Source organism: Mauremys reevesii, linkage group 8, assembly GCF_016161935.1.
Source record: "Mauremys reevesii isolate NIE-2019 linkage group 8, ASM1616193v1, whole genome shotgun sequence".
Lineage (NCBI taxonomy): Eukaryota > Metazoa > Chordata > Testudines > Geoemydidae > Mauremys > Mauremys reevesii.
The window spans coordinates 26,634,932-26,656,433 of record NC_052630.1 but is presented as its reverse complement, the minus strand read 5'-3'; the positions used below and the strand labels follow the sequence as shown (position 1 = coordinate 26,656,433).

Genomic DNA, 21,502 nt, shown 5'->3' with positions numbered 1-21,502 from the left:
ATGGTTAACAAAAGTATTTATTATTATTATAATTTTGTTATTACAAGCATGCCTTCACCCTTTCTGAATTTTAAGATATATAATCATTTTCATTCACATGATGCTTGGATATGATATCTTGTATGCTCATGATTTTGCTTACCTGTTTAATTAAATGAAATGTTTAAGCTAATTAAGGAAATTCCTAGGAAATCTCTGCTTTCTATTAAAACAGTGACATGTACCAAAAGTGTCAAAAAGGTGGACTCTATTTAGTCATATTTATTACCCCCATCAGTGTTTACACAAATTCTGGGATGCAGCTTTATAACTTCTATTTTGCTTTAACTTTCTATATTAACTGTCCTTAATTGGGGAATATCTGCCAATATTTTATTTTATACTAGGTTTTGAAAATGTATATCAGTATTGGGTATTGTAATTTATACCTCGTACAGAATGTACAATAGGAGTGTTCAACTGCAAATTTTAAATGCATTACAAATAGTAGGTTGTAAATCTAGAATCTATTTGGTTAAAGGTTACCAGTTAATAAGAATGTCTTCTCAAAGAACAGGACACCTCCTCTACATACAGCACACCAGTTTGACACAGACATTGTCTTTATCTTAAGAAAACAAACTTGTAAGATATTTATGTTTTAGAAAAAGATTTGGTGTTTAAAAAGATGGTATATCCTGAATAAAGAATTATCCTCACAAAGAGAAGTGATGCTTAGGCTGTGTTATCAGAGCTATAAACTAAGGCATGGTCTACATTAGAAAATTAGGTAGGTTTAATTACATCAGTCAGGGGTGTGAAAAATCCATATCCCTGAGTGGCATTGTTAAGCTAACCTAAATATCTGTGTAGACAGCACTAGGTCAATGGAAGAATTCTTCCATTGGCCTAGTACCACCTTTTAGCTGACGGGAGAACCACTGTAGTCTTTTAAGTGTAGACAAGCCCTAAGTCATAAAATGGGCTTCCTCACCCCAATTATTTGCAAGGAGAAATTATTTAGTTTTAAACTCAAAGAATTCTTGAAAAATCATTCTTGAAACTGATGTATATATACACAAATACCATTATTGTATGCTAAAGTCTTCCTTCTTTAAATTTTGAGAACATTTAGGCCTGATACACGTTTTACAGAAGATATCAGTTGCTTCTAACTCACATTTCCTTTCAATGATGAAAATATTTGTTGTCCCTCAAATGATTTAGATGGTATAAATTTCCGTTGAGATGTTTATTTGAAACTGTTTGTATCTAAATGCAAGCCCTTCATATAACAACTGCCTGATACCATTATTATGTGAATAATAAGTTGTTTGGTGTACAAACAAAGCAAGGTCGTTTGATACTATAACTGGTTTTTGGTATAAGAAAACATTTGAGTATAAAATATCATCCTTAATTGGGGAATATCTGCCAATACTTAAGCAACTCCTTACCAAACTCAAAAAGACAAGAATATTATCTCCAAGGATCTTTAAGAAAAGACAATACCTTCCCTTGATGGCCATTTAATTGTAAAGATTTTCTATAAACAATCAGTTAATTAAAAAATATATTCTGAGAGCTGCAAGACTTTTATATAAGAAACAGAAGTGGTTGGACTCATTTGAAAGATATTTTCAAATCCTATTGAACTCTGATGGAAATAAAGGGCTATCTTAATAAATTAACTGAATAAAAGAGAGTTAAAACTCTGTCTTTAAAGATATCCTGATAATTTTCTGCCACAAAAACTAAAGCAATCTAATCATAAAGTTGAAGAACTACAACTCTACTGCATATGGCATTAGTGGATTACGTATTCATGATCTAATATGTTACCAAGATCATCTCATTAAGGTGTTGAGCCAAAGAAAGGTGACAGTGACTGAAATTTGAATACAGCCAAGTCCCTGGAAAAGATATGACTTCCATCTTCAGATTACGGAAATTCCTCTGACCTGAGACATGCACTCTTATCCTTGTTCTTGCAACACTATTACATTTTTTCTAAACCCTTATACGCTCCTATGATTACATTTTTATACTCTCTTACTCCAGCTTGTTCACCTCATCTCATCATACCTTCAAGCTAATACCTCTACAAGCAAGCCAAGATTACAGAAGCCACCACACAGCATCAAGACAAACCAGCCTTCTAGCCTAGCACTGCTTCTGCAACATGATGACATCACTGAGACTTCAGCATCATTGGTTAGATGGAGTTTGCAAAAATACTGCCAAAGGATTAGATTTAAAATCTTGTTGTAATAAATATAATGGGAAATTGAGAAGCAATTGAAATTTAAGATACTAACAGCTTCTCATGTTAAACAGCAGATTGTTTAGACTATATTCTTAGAAAGGAGACTTAAATTTACCTTGGTAAATATAGAGTAAAGTGGGATTTGAGTTTAAGATTCTTAATTATTAATCTGTCTGTTTTAATACCACTCCTTGAATGGCTTCTTTTAGGTAACTAACTTAAATTCTTTCTTCCGTTTCACAGGACTTAGTCAAAATTACTTACCTCTGCTCATTTAAACTATTTATGTTATCCATGAAAAACCACAAAGGATTCAGTCACCCTTAAATTAAATGAATATGCCCATTTATAAACTGTTTTAGCTATATATGATACAAAAGACTCCCAATTTGGGGCATAATATACTTAGGAGGTGGACCCTTTGCTAAGGTGTAATCTCTACTGAAAGCTCTTCACTGAGAGGCATATGGAAGAGATTGTATTTAAAGTAACTGTTGGTTATTGAATGTCTTCTATTTTGTCCCCCCCCCCCGCCTTTTCCTTTAATAATAAAACAGTCGTAGTGACTAACGGTGATTATTTACCTTGTCTTTAATTACAGTGCCCCTTAAGGCATGGCAAGAACTCCAAGTGACTAAACAGTGGGGGTCATATCCTTGAATCAGCACTCAGAGAAACAATTAAGATTTGGCCTACCATTTTCTTGCTTTTCCATACTATAAATTTGTAGTAGTTTTTGTGATAAAAGTATTTGGTGCTCAACATCTTAAAACTCCTCTTTCTGCCCCACACAATGATCTCACATTTGCTTTCCCCTAAACCTGTCCAGAACAAGATTCTGTCTGTGGAATCCATGAAGAAGCTCTGTAGCACCAGACCACTCCTTTGGGTCTCTGACAGCCTAAGACCACATCAATTTTCCCCTGTGGAATAGGTGTGGTTAATATGTATCCCCCGTGGAACAAATCTGATGTGCTCCCTGGCCATCAAGAGATTCCTGATCCCATGCAGGAGACTTCACAGGATTTGAACCAGGAGAGCAGTACTTCAGTGATGGTTGACCCTTTGCATGGGACATGGGTGATCCATGCAGAGGGGTCCTCTAACTCCTGTGTTTGGGAGCCTGAATGGGCCCCAGTGTACCAGGTAGTAGCAAGGATATTCAATAGTAAATGTTTTGTAATTACATGTTAAATGAATAGCTATGCTATATCTACCCTATAACCAAAAGTGCACCAAAAAAAAAACACTGGGTGTCCAGTACAAAATAACTGTTTGTTTAGAAATTAAAGTTAATTATAGTAAAAATAAATTGCTCAATATAAAAACTAATGCTATGAAATTATTGAAACAAAATGTTTTGAACAGAACCAACTTTTTTCCATTTTTTGGTTCACAATTTTTTTTTATATTTTGATTTTTCATCCTGATTTGAGATATGAAAATTTTTCAAAATCTCAAAATGTTCACAGGTCAGGAAAACCATATCCTGCCCAGCTGTATATAGAAATACATGGGCCAAGTTCTGTTCTCAGTAATACCCATGTAAATACAGAGTAATAAAGCAGAATTTGAGTGATGTATTTGTAAATACTTTTCAAAATCCTTTCATATCATTTTCACTGAATCAGCTGTTACTCTTGATTTAGAATGATGCAACTGTGAGCAGAACTTAGAGTCCCCTGACACTCTTTCAACTGCTCCATTCAGTGAATGATGCTCTCAGTGGTAGCTACTATATTATTCATATAGCTTTATACTTCCCAGCAGGAGGCCAAGTCTCACAAGGCAGATTATGACTAGAACTCAAGTTATATTAGAAATCTCTGTCTCTAAGTTATTTTAAAGCTTAATTTCCTTTTTAAAAATAACAATTTAATTGTTTTCTAAACAAAACTTTTTACATAATAGGATCAACTCATTAGTAATATAGTGAGGTGTTTGTTCTGCTGCTAGGACAGTTTCTTGTATTCAGTCTTTAGACTCCCTTAAAGGGGAGAACTCTCCTCTGGCCACCTTCCCCAGGTTTGAGCTTAGAAGTGTCCTGCTTCCCCAGTGTGGGGCCCATCTCCTTAGACAGGAAGAGCTGAACAAATACTTCCTCTACATTAGAGACAGTAAAAGCAATTTCATTTCGAGGTACTGACTAATCCCTTACATTTCTCTCTCATTTTGTCATTAGATATGTAGACTATGAATATCAATCTAATCACATAGGGTTCCCTCTTGTGCTGCATGGCATCTAGTGATTCCTTTATTGAGGAAGCTAGGCTGCTAGCCTCTGATGGCAGAAAATCTATGTGGGGTTTGGCTTCAGTAAGAGAAGCCACTATTGAAACCACATGAAAGTTCCCCTCCACCAAGGGACTTGAAGATGGCTGGCATAAGCCACAAAGTGGGAAGGATGAGGGCACCTGGTATGTACTGATTCAGTGTATCACACAGGAAGCCTCCCTTGGCTGAGCTGAAATGTAAAGCTATTCCTCCCTGGCAGATGGTGGCACCTCTCCTGTACTTCCCATCTACCTGAGAGGAGTCCCTTTTCCAGGACGACTGCCCCCATGAATGCAGAAGTCTGTAGTTTGCACACCCTGAACCTATAGGGCAGAAACAAACCTGTTTTTCACCTGATACTATGCACTGAACAGAGAAGGCATTAAGCCAAATTAGATACCAACTAATTCTAGGTTCATTGTTGTCACATTTCTAGGTTTGTAATGAAGGAACTTTTCTCTCAGAAACATACTGCAGGATTTCCCACCACACTATCAAGTCTAGAATAATGATCTTTACCCTATGCTTTGGTGGGAAAAATAAACAGCCTGGCACCATGAAAGACTGTATCTCACCATGCACCTCCACAGCAACTTCATTGCATGGGGACACTAAGGCCAACAGAACCTAGGTTCAAACTCTTAGGATGTATTCACCAATGGGCAATTCATACTGCTCCATGTCAGACAGAGCACCAGACTGGCTACCTTCAGGGTAAAAGCTATCTGTTAGGATGGTAGCATGGTCTCTGATCATGGGCTGGAGGAAATGTACCATTATTCCTAGGATTCTAGCACTCATTGCTGAAGACTCTGGTGGCTGTTTTTTAAATTTTGAAAATGAATGTTTACTAGGATTTGCAATAAGGTCTCACATTTAAGCTATGACTTGATGTTGCCTGATGTGAGTTAACCCCATGCAGTTCATATTATATATAAGTATATGTTCTAGGTAAGATAGTACATATTTTTGATAAGCTAAAATGTTATTAGTTTACAGGAAATAATTCTATTAACAACTCATTCATTTCTGAAATTTAACTCAATCATTTCTGACAGGAAACTCAGCTAGACAGTCATTTTTATAATAATTGTGCGATTAAAGTTGTGGGGGTGTGTATACCCACACAAATCAAACAAATGCATAACATTTACCTTTGCCAAATTTTAGGAAGAGGAACAGAACTGCTACTCCATTCTAACTGTTTCCTGATGCACTGTCTTGCACTTTCTCAAAAATGAAAAGCAGGGCTTATTTTCCCCATAGTGAAAGCTGCTTTCTGCTTAGAGAAAATGAAATCTCTGCATCACAATAGGACTGAAGGTAAGAAGGTTATTCAGCTTGCTGTGGCAAGGATTGCTGATGTGAATTGTACTTGCGTGATCAGCAGCACTCACACTCACAACAGGAAGAGCCTGGAGTGGAAAGGCGGCTGTAGAGGCACAAAGCCAGTGTTAGGTTGTTTCTATTCCTGCCTTTGAAATAGGCTTCTTACTTTGAGGGAGCCCTACAGCTCTGCTTCCTTTATAGTGTTAATATACTGAACTGTCATAAAAAAAAATCAAGAAATGACTCAAGTTGCATCTTCAAACATCCTGGGGGCATAGGAGACCTCCACATTTCTAATAAATCAAATTTAAAATGGTTGCTGGGTCTGACCCTAGGTTTTCAATGCCTAAGGTGATGTAAGAAACATGGGGTTCTTATCTGCCTCTGGATGTCAAAAGACAGATGTGTATGTTAAGCTCAAACTCTGTGCAACTGCATATAACTCAGATAGTCACTGTTATTGAGGGTCCTGCCTCAGAGTGAGCATCACATGCACAGAAACAACTCACTGGCTGGGACCCCCTTGTGCCTGGGTGTGGGGTTGCTGGGCCTTCCTCTTGGTAGAATCCTCCTGTTGATCACCTCTGTCTGGATCTTCTTGTGACCTAGCTCTCCAGCCTGGTCACTTAAAAGTTCAATCCTCTTCTGGGTTATCCAAGTCCACCGGTAACTGGTCAGGCCAAGAGGGCTTTTCCCAGCTGGCCTCTTCAAAGTCTCTTCACCCCGCTCTCCCCAGGCCAGCAAAGTCCTTATAAATCACAACAGAACTCATCAGCATTGCACTCTTCTTTCCAGAATAATAGGTCACAGGGATTCTCCCCAGGACACCTCAACAGAACTCAGAACTACCACACAAAACACTAACAAAGCATCTTTTGCTCCTCTCTAGGTTGGAGCGTCTCATCTCCCTTCAGCTTCTTGTCAGCTCCCAGGTCATCGTGAAACACTGGCCCAGGACTTTCACAGAGCCTGGCCTCTTGTTGCTAGGGCCTACCACAACAGTAAACTCAGCAATCTAATCACAACCCAGCTCAACTTTGCTCCTCTAGTGCCAGCCTCAAACTGCTGGGCTTGCTCCCTTTTTAACTCCCATACCCTGAACAAGTGCGGCAGGACAAGGCTTATTAGAGGGTTGGCCAGCCCAGGTCTCCTGATCCTTAAATGGGCAGGCCGCTCTTACAGTCACCACATTTCTTTCCTTCCCCTGCCCTAGTGCTTCCACCAAGAAAAAGAGTGATAGATTTTTCTCTTATTTTTTTATGACTTAGGAAATAAACAAAATCTAAATGTGAAAATAATCACATTTAGTACTTTTTAAAATTAACCTTTTTATTTTTGCAAAGTATCTTTTTCTGGTGTCACCAGAGGGGGTGTGTGTGTGGAGAAAGAGGCTGTATGCTGCAATCAGGGGCAGCTCCAGGCACCAGCATGCCAAGCGTGTGCCTGGGGCGGCAAGCCACGGGGGTGGGGGAGGGCTCTGCCGGTCGCCGCGAGGGCGGCAGGCAGGTTGCCTTCGGTGGCATGCCTGCGGAGGGTCTGCTGGTAGAGGGTCTCACGGCTTCGGCAGGCCTCTCGCAGGCATGCCGACGAATCCGCGGGACCGGGGACCTCCCGCAGGCAAGCTGCCAAAGGCAGCCTGCCTGCCGTGCTTGGAGCGGCAAAATACCTAGAGCTGCCCCGGCTGCAATACATAGTAAGGAAATGGGAAGAGGTTAATATATCAAAATCATAATACAGAACAAAGAGAGAACAGGGGAAATATCAACCAGGTAAAAAGTGGGGGGAAGATTACCATCTTTACCACCAGCTATGCTCCTAAAGTTTGACCTATAAGGGTTCTAAATGCAACAACATAATTTACAGGAATGGCAGCAGTCATGGACCTAGATATACCTATTTGCAACAATGTACATAGTAATATCCGCATCATCATCTTGCATGATCCAAGGACAAAGTGAAATGTCAATAAACAGGACATTTGAAATCCTCTGATCTAGTCCATTCACTGACAACAGCCAGAAACTGGGCAAACAACAAGGCAGCCCCAACAGGAGCAGCAGGGTTAATGGAGCTGCTACAATGACATATTGTAGCTCTGGTAGAGTCTGTGGAGATATTCGTAATGCTGTACCCTGTTTGTTTTCCATCTGGTGTGTGGTATAGGTCCTGAAGGATAGAGTGCTCTATTATGCATTTCTCATCTCCTAGTTTAGTTACTCTTAAAAATGCATGATGGCCTTTTTAATGTGCACATAGAGCAGAGGGAACTTCGGTTTTAAAGTCTTCATTGGAAAATCCATGCACTAAGCTTTATGAAAAGTCAATTTGCAAAACTCACTGAGAAAATTTTCACCAAAAATATTTCTTCCATTGATAAACTCTATAAATTCATTTTTGCCCCAAATATTTCATGTTTTTTAACGAGCTCTACAATCTACTGCAATATATTAACCTTGGGGATGAAGAGATGAGCCAACGCTCCCTACATTTGGAACAGAGCACTTTACAAATTCCTTGCAGCACCACTTTAAAGCTAGCAATAAAGCCAAGACGGCCTGATCCAAAACCCCTGGAAGTCAATGGAAAGACACTCACTGTTTGTGATGGGCTTTGTATCAGGCTCTTAGTCATTACTAACGCAAAAATAAAAACAGCAATACTGGCCCAGCAGTAGCACGTTGCACTGCCATGTGGAAGTTCTGAGGCTTACATTCAACTCTATCCTCTATCCCTAAGAAGCAGCATTGCCGAGAATGCTGCTTTAATTCCCCTAATCAGTGTTTTCAGTTAATATATATATGCATTTTCTCTGTTGAGACCTTGATCTGAAGCATTATCATTCTCCTCATCAAAATATTTACAGGTGAAATTGTATTGCCTGGAAGATTCATGTTTGAATTGTGCATGGTATCTATGGTTACAATGTCTTTATAGATACCAAGGAACAGTAACACGCTGTGCAGAGAGGAAAGAACTGCTGCCATGTTAGAAAAAACATTCACAACCAAAAGAGTGTTTAAATCAGACTGTCTGAGGGTGGTACTGCACTGTGGCAGTATGAATGAATCCATGTTAGGGTTAATTAAATTTAGAAGGGAGGAATGAGAGGCAAAGAGTACAAAAGTCTTCTTCTCCGTAGGTTGGCAGGATAAATATTAAATAGAACTTGGGGTTCTGTGAAATTACTATAGCAGCTGGTCTGACTAAAGGAAATCAGTAGTACTGTTAAGATTATGAAAAGATCACAAAATATGAGCAACCAGGATGCAAAAGATTCATTTATTAAAATATAGGAAGAGGAAGCTCTGGGTTCCTCCACTTATGGTATATTGCCTTGGAAGAAAACAGTGTGTAGGATTTTATCTTCAGGCAAATCTCCTTTATGCCCAACAAACTCTGAGAGTATATCTATACGACAGCTGCACCGCTGCACCACGTCTGGTGAACCTCTCCCGTCAGCATTAAAAAACACACACCGCTGTGAAACTTTCCTACCAACATTGCACACAAATGCTTATGTCGGTGTAACTTATATCGCTCAGGGTGGTGGAATAGTCTCATTGTCGATCAACATAAGTTTTGCTGACATAGGCTGTAGTGTACCCCGAGTCTTAACTTGATTGTATATCTTGCCAGCAAATATCCACTTCCATTAAGAAGTCTCTTGAATAAGCTGTACTGGATAGCACTTCAAGATGCAAGTCCAGTTCACAAACTGACATTGCAAAGCATTATAAAGACAAGTGCAAAGTACTTCTCTTAAGAAGGAAAAATCAAATGTACAACTATGAAATGGGGAGTATCTGTCTAGGTGATAGTACTGCTGAAAAGGACTTGGGCTTATAGTGGACTGCAAACTGTGAGTTGTCAATGTGATGCAGCTGCAAAAAAAGCTAATATGATTCTGGGGTGTATTAACAGGAGTGTTGTATTTAAGGCACAGGAGGCAATTGTCCCAATTCTACTTGTCACTGGTGAGGACCCAGCTGGAGTACTGTGTCCAATTGTGGGTACCACAATTTAGGAAAGATGGACAAATTGGAGTCCAGAGGAGAGCAAAAACATGATAAAAGGTTTAGAAAACCTGACCTATGAGGAAATGTTAAAAAAAAACTGATCATGTTTAGTCTTGAGAAAAGAAGACTGAGAGGGGACCTGATAACAGTCTTCTAATATGTTATGGGTTGTTATAAAGAGGACAATGATTGATTGTTTTCCATGTCCACTGAAGGAAGGACAAGAAGTAATGGCCTTAATCTGCAGCAAGGAAGATTGAGGCTAGATATTAGGGAAAACTTTTTAACAATAAGGGTAGTTTAGCTCTGGAATAGACTTCCAAGAGAGGTTGTGGAGTCCCCATCATTGGAAGTTTTTAAAAACAAGTTGGACAAACACATGTCAGGGATGGTCTAGGTATAATTGGTCCTGCCACAGCTCAGGGGGCTGGATTTGATGACTTCTCAAGGTCCCGTCCAGGCCTACGTTTCTATGATTATGATCCAAGAGTTGCCTAGAAACACACTAAAACTGCATATGCTATTTACTTCATTTAAAACACCGGCAACAAAATGCAGGGAGTTCTTAAGATAAGAAATGCCATGCTTTCGTTGATTTAGTCCATATGATTACATAAGATATGAGGGTGAGGAGTCTGAAGTATTCCGACACACTTCATTTCAACACACAGTGTCAAAGAAACATTTCAATTAATAAACAACAAGAGTTATGTTCAGAGCCAGTCCAGGGGCCAGGCAAACTGTATGGCTATGGTCACTGCAGGACCAGTAATGGAACTGAAGAGGCTGCCAGAGGCAGTAGGAACTGGCAGAGAAATGCTGCTACTAATGCTTCAGTCTCCTTGCTAGCCTGCAGAGACCCTTACAATGTTAGTTTCCCTCTATCAGCTTCCTCTAATCTTGCATGGGAGTAAGAAATGGTATGGGCTACCCTGTTGAGTGCCGCCAGCTCCTAAGGACACAGGAAGAGGCAAAGACAGAGTGAGGGTAGTTAATAGCTGAGGAGCAGGAGCAGGTATGGGTGGGGCAGAAACTATAGGGCAAGTGGGACCAGGTTTCTTTCAGTCTGTACCAGGAAGTCAAAGACCAGGGACTAGAGAGGTTTCTTGGCAGAAACTCTGCAGAGAAGCAGAGTGAAAGACAGACAGCGTAGCTTTAGGGGTAATACTTATTCTTATAAATTTCCTCAATGCTAAAAGAAAGTAATTTTTTTACCGTTATTACATGGCACAGCTGGGTTAGGGAGCTGGTTGTGGAACAGGTCATTGAAGTTAGAGTTGTGTATGTGGGATGGAGGGGATCAGGGTCAGCAAAAGGAGCAGGGGGCTACATGTGTGCATGGGATCTCAGAGCCTGTCATAAGGCTGTGCCGGTAGAATCCTGCAGAGGGGAGTGTGTGGAGTACAGTATGTATTGAAGAGCAATTGTTCCATTTACTGTCTCCACCATCTTTGCCAATGAGGTGATTCTCATGAGGCATTTCTCACACTTCCTTGACAAGTTGATAGGACCATTTTGGGTTAAACAATGGACCATTTCATGCAAAAACTGAAGGAAAAGCTGTATGTCACATGAGTTATTTTATTTCACATGCTTTTTTCCTCTTCCCATGAAGAATTATATTTCTCATTGAATTCTTTATCAGAATCCTGTGCAACTGATTTCTGAATGAAATTCTGATAAACCTATTCAGTTACCTAATATGAGTGTACAGCCAAGAACTGCAAATAAGAATATAACAGATGACTTTTTGTTATTTCACACTAAATATTTCCCCCCGATGGCAGATTTTATTCATGGTTTTAAGAAAGAAAGTTGCTATTTATTTATAGTTAGAATTTTAGCATCTTGAAAACCTTTTATGTTTTTAGATTTTCTTGGTACTTCTGTCTTATTGATCTTTACTTATTTGAAGCTTTTAATCCTACTGGACATTCAGTATTCAGTTTTTGAGGTCAGCACCAATACACCTAAATTTCAGTGCATCAGAAACATTATCTAAAAGTTCTAAAATTATAATGTCAAAATGTAGCACTTTGACAATAAACAGCTATGGCTGCCTATCATTGTTTGATTATTATATGGTTCCTATGAGGCTAAAATTATAATTTATAAACTGTATATTATAGCACCTAACTGTGACTTCCAATACATGGTCAATTACACCTTTGCTTTTGAACAGGCTTTTCACTCTACTTGCAGTACAGGCACATAAAAACCTGAGACGCTGTCAGAGGGCTAGTATCCATATTGGATACAAAATACGCTTCTTGTTATGCAACTCTAGTGGCATTTACTGGATGCAAGTAGCACATTTCATACTGGTGTTCTGATACTCTCCTTACTCACATGAGCAGTCCTTAACCACACAGGCAGTTCTATTGATTTTCACGGGAGTAATTACTTGGGTAAGAGTTGCAGGGCCAGACTTAAAAATTTTCATATATATTCATTCTCTCCTTACCAATGTAATTTCCCCCCCCCCCATTGTATTTGGTACATATTGATTTTTCTTCCATCTGCATTTTCATTCACCTTCCAACAGCTGCCTGACTTGAGCTAAGCAAGAGTGACATATCTGACCTAAGTTCACAGAGATCCAAATTACTGCACCTCATGCAGACCTATGCGCTGCACCTGGATCTCCCCCATAAAATTGTAAATCAGTTCCTCATTCCAAAACTCTAACTTTCTTCTTATGTAAGTCTTTCAGCATCAGAAGGGAGTATCTTATCTGCTGGATATTTAATGTTCTGTAACTCTGCTGTAACTAATGGAAATCATCTTCTCGGAAATTGAGTGGGAAAGACATTTCTGTACAATATGTCATTTCCAGACAATGTTCTCTTAATTTTTTAATGGTAACTATTATTTTGATTTAGAATTGCAGTGAAGATTTTTATTATTATTATTAATAATAATAATCTCTTTTCAAGATATGTTCTTTGTTATTAGCAACATCAGCTGTAACTCTTTAAAAGGGATGTTTTAGATACAGTAATAAAAATGTGATGCATAATATAGTACGATGAAACAGCTACCATTTAAATTAATCACAAATAGTATTTGTCATGTTGGAATTATCTGTATCATTTTGTTTAGTGTAGGCAGAGAGGATGTTCTTGAACTTGAGAGAGATTTTTTTTCCCCTTTCATTTTTTCCCTCTCTATTTAAAAAACAACATCACTAGTGTTTTATTGGTGCTTGATTGTTTTGCATTGCAATGCCAAATGATTGCTGGATGGGAATAACCATGGAGATAGTATTTGTATTTGAATTTCTCTTCTGTCTTCATTTTAAAAGACCTTGATGGTTTTCATAACAGTTTTTGTAAATCCGGTGAGTGTTTTCATAACAGTCTTTATAAATCCTATCAGTTAATGATTATTACACCATATCCTAGCCTGCTTCCCCTTCAAGCTAATGGGAATTTGGGGACTGATTGCAAAGAAAGCAAGATGGGCCTCTGGTGAACTGCATGCTTGGCACATAGATTTCCTTTTTCTCTGAAAATGAGAAGTGGGTGGGTTTTTTATTATTTTTTTCTTTAATTTTCATAAGATGCAACTTTAACCCTTTTGCCATCAATCATTTATATGCAAAACTGCTTCAAAACCTGTTTGTCTTTTAGAACCTGATTCCTTTTTAAGAGACAGTTAGGATATGATCTTGTTAATATTTTGTAGTAATCCAGTTTATTTTATATCTCAGGGTTTCCCCTTAAGTTCCCGAATCAATGGAATCTTTCTTCTTCTTCTTTTTATCTGCCTTAAAAAATAACCGCCTGTCATGAACCTGTCTATGCTCATGTTTAACCATGTATTCCAAACTTACATAGATAATGTCAGTGCTTAGTTTTCCAACAGCTCTAGTAATCTTAAAGACATCTCTGAAATTTGTTTGCTGATCTTTGCTGTGACGACCTTGGATAATATAAAAGGTTAAGTGTGTTTTCAGGATTGCAAACTTTTGCCTCCTGGGCACCATGATATAAACACTGTCTTTTTGGTTTATAATCATCATCATCATTTTTTTTAAATATGCTCCTCTCCTTTCTGCTCTAGTATTTCTTTAACAAAGAGCACTTCTGAGGTACAAATGCAGCATAATTTATGTACTGTAGATTTATCAAATATCAATAATAATAGCACTGAATGTCCTGTCTTTCTTGATATTCAAGAGGGATGTAAACATAAATATCAGACACTTGGATTCCAAAAGTGTAGGGCTTTTTAAAATTTTGATCTAAAACCTGAACTCTGATTTCTCCAGCTGAAATCTGAATATGGGGATTCATGCATACCTCAAACCACCTGAACAACACCATGCTTTTTCTCATTTCTGAAACTGCAAACAGCCAAATATGCAACATTAGTTCAATACTCTTCCTTCACAGGAAATTCACCTTTTAAACAGGCTCCATGTAATAAAGGGGTATTGAGTATCAGAGAAGTAGCCGTTTTAGTCTGGTTCTGTAAAAGCAGCAAAGAATCCTGTGGCACCTTATAGACTAACAGACAGGGGTATTGTTACAGATGAATACTTTACTGAACAAAACCCACACCTACTGTCATTCTTATAGGAGAGCTGAACCACTGAAGACACGAGTCAAGAGGTTATCATGGGAAGTAACATTTGGGCCTGATCCAAAGCTTATTTCAATTGAAAGATTTCCACTGATGTCACCAAGTTTTGAATCAGTCTTAGAAAGGCCCAGGACATTCAGGGCCATATACCTTTAATTATTGTGTTTTTATTTTTTAAATTGGTCTTCTGTTTGCATGGAGAGGGTAGCGTCTGACAGACCATGCTGTCCATGTGAAATTCTAGTAATGGTAATCAAAGTCAGCAGGGCAAATGTAGTCTTCAAAAGGAAAGCCTAAGCATGAAATAAAATACACAGGGATCTGGCACGCTGTGCTCTACAAGATGACCCCAGTGGGAACAGGAGGTTGGCCAGTTATCACCCTTCTTTCTCATATGGACCTGCACCTCTTGGGCCCAAAGAAAGGGCATCAGATATCTGGTAAACCATGAGTTATTAATATCTGGATATGGTTACAACCCACTAGGCATGAGTCTTTTGCAATGGAATATGTGTCATCTTACTTATTTTCTAAAAAACGTGGGCATTTATCTGAGAGCAACTGGGGCTAAACACACGAGGGAAGGAGAAATGGGTACAGGATTCAGTTTAGCATCTGGGACCCCACTAGTGGAAGTTTTCATGCAGGGGCTGCTGCACCTCTGGGCTTCTTTCATGAGGAAGGCCTTCATGGAGGCACACATCTCCAGGGAAGGAACTAAAGATGTAGGGTCCCTTGAACTTAGTCTTTTAATAAAGCTGCAGCCAGTGGTTTTTAAAATCCGTAACACACATTTCTGTTGTAAATTGCAGTGGCAAGGATTTGTTCTCACTAGCCATGTCTAAGTGCCTCTTTTCTATAAGGTTTTATAAGGGCTGCATTCTAATATTAAATTCAATATGTGCTATCACCATGCACATAAAACAAACCATCAAACAAACAAAAACAGAAACACACTTGTGCTTATGTGTGCACAAGATACTATGCTGCAAAAATAAAGCATTTTCTTTTTTCTTGGCTGAAAGACTCCATTTATCATACCATATGAATTAGCTACCGAGATTAACCAAATAGTGTAAGAGTTCTCCTGCACAACATATTACACATTCCACATGTCAAAAATAAATATCTTAGTACTTACCTGCCTTTCTTTCTGCCCTTTTGAGATCTGTGATTATTCATTCACTCGGCAATTCTAAAGAAAAGGGAAAGTGAGAACTTCTTATGCTTGGTGCCAGTGATTTTGTTAGGCATTGTATAGTTGCAAACAGTCTAAAGTTAAGAATTCTGAGCTGTATTCTTATGAAGATGCAGCAACAAGTTATTGAAGATAGCTATAAAGTGATCTAACATTTATAACATACTTTCCCATAATTAAATATATTGTGATGGATTTGGACAGGCCTCTATAGGAGAGCATCCAGTACTCTATTTTCATCAGCCTTTTACTAATAAAACACTTATCTGTATGACTTTAGCCTCTGATTTTAATACAGTTATACCACCCTGCAATTCTGGTATCTCCCAGTTCCTGACAACTGAAGTGAAAGTGTCAGGGTTTTAAAGACAATGAGATCAGGACTATTATTATTATTTTACATACACAAATTAATATCCCAATAGCACCCACAATGTGTAAGGTGCTTCCCTCACACATATTGGAAGATACAGTTCCTGCCCCCCCAAAAGAGTTTAAAACCAATTATTATAATCTGATTCAAAGTGCATTACAAGATTCAACTAATTAAACCTCAGAGCATACCTATGAGCTAGGTAAATGTTGTTAAAGTTACCTTATAAAGTAATACAAAATAAAATTTTATTTAAAAAAAATTGCAATAAAACAGAATACATATAAATGTCAAATCCAATGTTCTAATATTATAATTCCATCTCTATATAGTCCCTCCATAAGATGCTGTTTAATACTTCCCCTTTTCTCTTTGTTATTGTTTTAATTATACAATTACATGCATAAGTTGTTTAGTAAAAGCTCCTTACAAGGCTTAACCTAATTTGCATTGAGACGCTCCTACAATACCACCACATTTTATCTATTTAACTTATCGTGAGGGCTTTTTAGCTACCTTAGATAGACAGATGACAGGAAATATTTGAAAACAAAAAAACAAAAAACAAAAAACAGCAATGCTACTTCTACTTCCATTATATACATGAAGGTGGAATAGCTACAATGAAGAATAGCACTTAAGAGTAAAATGCATTTGTATACAATACTCTGTTCTGTAGCAATTAGAGTTTCATTTATAGCAGCTTGTAACCAAAGTAGTGCCAACACTGCTTATTAATTAAAGGTGTTTTTTCATCCCTAGTCCCTTTGTGAAGAAAGTGAGAATTAGCCTACTGTTTCTTGGGAATTGCAGCTTTCTAATCATTTTTAAAATGAAGGTGACTAGTTCTGCCACCTCCTTGTCCTGCAAATATTCTGTCTCTTACATACACCAGAAATTTTGATGGGTCTTCATCACATAGACAGTATATTAAATATTTCTGAATAGATTTTGAATTATTTTATATATCACCAAAATCCTTGCTGGAGTTCTTTTAAAGTAACTTTGCTCTTTGCTTTCAAAAGGACATGTTGTCTCACTTCCCTCAAAGATGCTTGGTACATCAAGGAAAATAACATCAAGTGATAGTGGGTTCAAACATATTTCTAATCTTTATAGCCCTTCAGTACTTACATTAAAAAAGTGAGGAATAATTTATTTCTGATGAAATAGAATTGCTCAGCTCTCTACTAATAGGATCCTCAGGGCAAAAGAGGGTAGAAAAAGCACTGATAAAAAGAAGAAAGCTTCATCCTACTGTTTTCTATACAGGAAACAAATAAATTAATAATAGTGTTTACTCTGATTATCGTTGATTTAAGATAAATTGTTCTCATTTAGCAAATGGGGAAATGAAACTCAGCACCCTAGGGACTGAGAATACAAGACTATGCCAAAAGCTATGGTTGGGGATACATTTACAGACCCATTCAGAATTCCTGGATTCATTCCAGTCATTGCGATACTGGGGAGGCTGATATTCTAATATCATTTACCAGTTTAATAATGCAAGTTAATATTCCTTTCCCCTCCTCACTCCTTACTTCCCCTCTTGTTCTCTGTATGACTCTCGTGAAATCTCTTTTTATCCTCGAGGGGTCACCAACATTAGGCTTTTGCTCTCTGCACTGCAAAATTGCAGCAAAATTCTCTCTTATAGAACAAAAACCTTACACTCTGATACTGTTTACAAGAAATTCTTATTCAAATAGTCAATGTAACCAAAGGAAAATGGAACAAACAAACTTAAAATGGCACCCTGTCCTTTTGTATTTAACAGAACAGCACTTCTTAGAAGCAGCATCATGAAAGCAACTGAGCATAGTCCACATAATTATTCAGCTAAGAAGATAGCATTTAAGTGCAGTATTAAAACTGTTTTCAGTTCTTCAAAGTGTTGCATTATCATCATCTTCACTTTGCTTGAAAATAATGAAAGAGAAGCTCCATAATATGGTACTGAAGTGGATGGCATATAGCAAGGGCTCGAGGCTAGTATTGTATTTCCTGCTATGGAAGTTTCACCATTTATTACCACTCATTAAAATTTTATTTTATATAGCATCTTCAAAAGGTCATATTTTAAATCAGAATTAGCATAGCCAACAAGCATACCCAATCAATTTAGGAGAAAATCCTTTAAGAAGCTTGTGGAGGGGTCACTATAGCAGTGTCTTGAGATTTCAGATTCCTGGACGTCTGACAGTTGCAGTATAGGCATGGGTATGGGCAAAACTCTGCTCCAATAACCTTGATAATGTCATAATAATAGGTAAAACTAAAGTGTCTGTGCGGTTTCTATTAGTCCTGTCAGCAGGTTCTGGTACAAGGTTTAATTGAGTAACAGATAGACTAGCAGGAGTGGTTGGAATCACTCCAGTGGCACCATTCTTATATCTATGGTGAGGGTTCTGATCTCCTGAAGAGTACCTCCGGAGTTCATATGATCTCCTTTCCATGACTTATGCAAGGTCTCACAGCAAGTCAGTAGTAGAGCTGGGTTTTTTTCCACCCCCCGCCCCCAAAAAAATACCCCCCCCAAAAGCGCAACTGCCAAAGCAAAAAATAATAAATAAAAAAAATGCCGCCCCTGGAATTGCGCCGCCCCAAGCATGTGCTTGGTTTGCTGGTGCCTAGAGCCGGTCCTGCTGGGAACACTACCCAGATCTCCTAATTCCTAGTCTGGACCCTGTTCTGGTGGAGCACGCTGTCACAAGAATGTACTTTTAACCACCTTGTCACATTTTTTAAAATGTCAGGAAACCACTTTTCCCACATACAGAATGAAAAGTGTATTTTTTTCACTTTTGGTTACAAAGCTTTATGGACTCTTATTGAAGACTGAACAGATGATTCATTAGAGGAACACTACTGTGAAATGAAAATTCACATGAAATCTTATCCCTAAACATTGTACAGGTAATAACTGTAGATTTCAAATGCAGCATGAAATCTAAAAAACATCTCAGAGAACAATATAGTGAAATGAGAGATTTCTCCCCTCCCTCTCCATATCATTGTATTTGTAAGAGGAGTTATTCACCCCCACTTTGAGATCCTCTTTAGTGTTCATTTTGCATACTTTTAAAAAGGAACCACAACCAAGATGGAAGTGAATAGGTTTATGTGGGGTTGAAAGGTCTAGAAATACAAAACACTAAATCTCTCAACAGCCAGAAAATGAAAGCAAATTTGGCCCCAAATGGTTGACAAATTGCAGAATATTGTCATATTGTGTGTGGGAGAAAACTGAAGAAAATTGCTAGAAAAGATAGAAAACCTGCAGAAAAATGTTTGACAATTGCAGACATGCTTTCATTTCATCCAATATTTTATTTAATATTGTTATCTTTAAATGTGACACATGGTAAACCTAGCCACTGTGCAATTGTTCCATTTACACAGTTAGCAAGTATAAATTCTGCTTTCAGCTTTGCTCTTTGATCCTTATGCAGACTCTCTACGATTGATGTCAGAGACAGAAGAGCTTGGAAGTCAGGATAAGGGGACCAGAGCAACACAACAGCATACATGAAAAGTAACCTGGATCTTCTGTATGAACAAACACAATTTCAGTTCTTAGGAACCAAAAATGTATGTTCCACTGGAAAATAGCCCACCATTGAAATGAAATGCCCTCCCTGCCTCTCATTCTCACCGCATCTGAGTTTTCAAAAGAAGAGGGGAATGCTGCCTAGACAAAAGAATGGAAAAGGAAAAATGTGAAAAACACAGAAGCCCCATTTTCAAACATGGGTCCCCTTATAGGATATTCAAATCCTGCATTGAGATACTTAATATGAAATGTGCTGGTAGAGATAGGAATTTATTACATACAAAAACATACTTTAAAAGAACACTAGTAAGATTGCAAAGTCAAGGATTCAGAAGTTTGGAAATGCCAGAATTAAGGTTGCCTGGGCAACTTTAATTCAATCCCTTTGTGGATATGCATTATGATACAGTCTAATTACATGAGTGCATGCACAGGACCCCATCTTCATTCAGTGCACATGATGCACTGTGTTCAATTAATGAACAGTTATTCCAAATTTGGCTTTATCTTTGTAGTCCAATGTATGGGCCAGTGCCTTATCTCCTGCATGTTATTCATACTTTGCTCTGAAGACAGTAATATTAGTTTCCTCACTGGCTTTTCTATAGCTTTCATCATTATAGTATCTGAATGCTTAAAAACATTAAATATGAGACGAAGAGGTATTATCCCCAATTTACAAATGGGGAACTGAAGCACAGAGAGATTAAGGTAAAAAGTACCCATTACTTTTGGGAGCCCAATTTGAGATGACTAGAACCTGATTTTTCAGTTTCCTTAGCTTATATAGCATTTATGTTCAAAGTGCAGCTCCCATAAACTTCAGTTGCAGCTCTGAGTGCTCACCACATCTGCAAATCACACCCCAGCATCTCAAAGCAAGCACCCAGAAACTGAGGAACACACGAGTAACCCTCAATAAAAAGTATGGTTTTTAAGTGACTCGCCTTGCATTACAAATGTACTCTGTAGCAGAGTCAGGGATATAATCAACTTGTTCAGGGTGCCATTCAACTGCCTTAACCACAAGACCATGGTGTCTTTCAGCAGTCCTCTCTTTCATTCACCTACTGGTCTTCCAACCTCTGCAACAAATGAAGCAGGAGACTGTATAGGGACATGCTCTGTCCCCATCCTCTGATGCCCCAGACACCCCTTGGACTCCATCCAGTAAATTGCAACTTCCTGTGATGTGTAGTGGAGCCTCAGAGTTATGAACACTTTGGGAATGGAGATTATTTGTAACTCTGAATAAAACTTTATGGTTGTTCTTTCAAAAGTTTACAATTGAACATTGACTTAATACAGCTCTGAAACTTTACTATGCAGAACAAGAATGCTGCTTTTAACTACCTTAATTTAAATGAAACAAGCACAGAAACCACTTTCTTGCCTTGTCAATCTTTTTTGGTTAAACGTTCCCTTTATTTTACTACTAGTTTATATTGAACACAGTACTGTACTGTATTAGTATTTTTTGTTGTTGTTGTTTGGTCTCTGCTGCTGCCTGATTGCATACTTCCAGTCCAAATGAAGTGTTTTTGTGGTTGATGGTCAGCTCATAATTCTGGTGTTGGCAATTGAAGGTCTACTGTATTATATTCCCATCCCCAATGTAGTCTCATGCCACAAATTGTTTACATTACTTCTCCACTTTTAGCCCTTTCCCACAGGGAAAAAGAAGAATGGCAGTCACCCTTCCTTGGGACCCCTGCGCACCCTGAGCTCAGCAAAACCAAGTCTGGTCCTTTCCCACTTCACTGCTTTCCTGTGTCTTTCTTATATCCCTCTGCTGATGGGCTTATTGCTACATCAGCCCTCCCAGCCCCATCAGCTAATTAGCTTGCATCTTCCCATCAGCCATCTCTGGGGAAACTGATTGGTGCCTAAGTGATTCACAGTGCTGGTTCACCTCTTAACTCAC

General features: G+C 38.3%; 1 protein-coding gene across 1 annotated transcript in view; it reads right to left on the bottom strand.

The window, feature by feature from the left end:
• TENM2 (teneurin transmembrane protein 2) overlaps positions 1–21,502 on the bottom strand; it is a 1,520,094-nt gene that overhangs the window by 1,496,088 nt on the left and 2,504 nt on the right. The window contains exon 2 of the mRNA XM_039484033.1: positions 15,593–15,646. The gene's annotated coding sequence lies outside the window, so the exon portion shown is untranslated. The remainder of the gene's footprint in view (positions 1–15,592; positions 15,647–21,502) is intronic.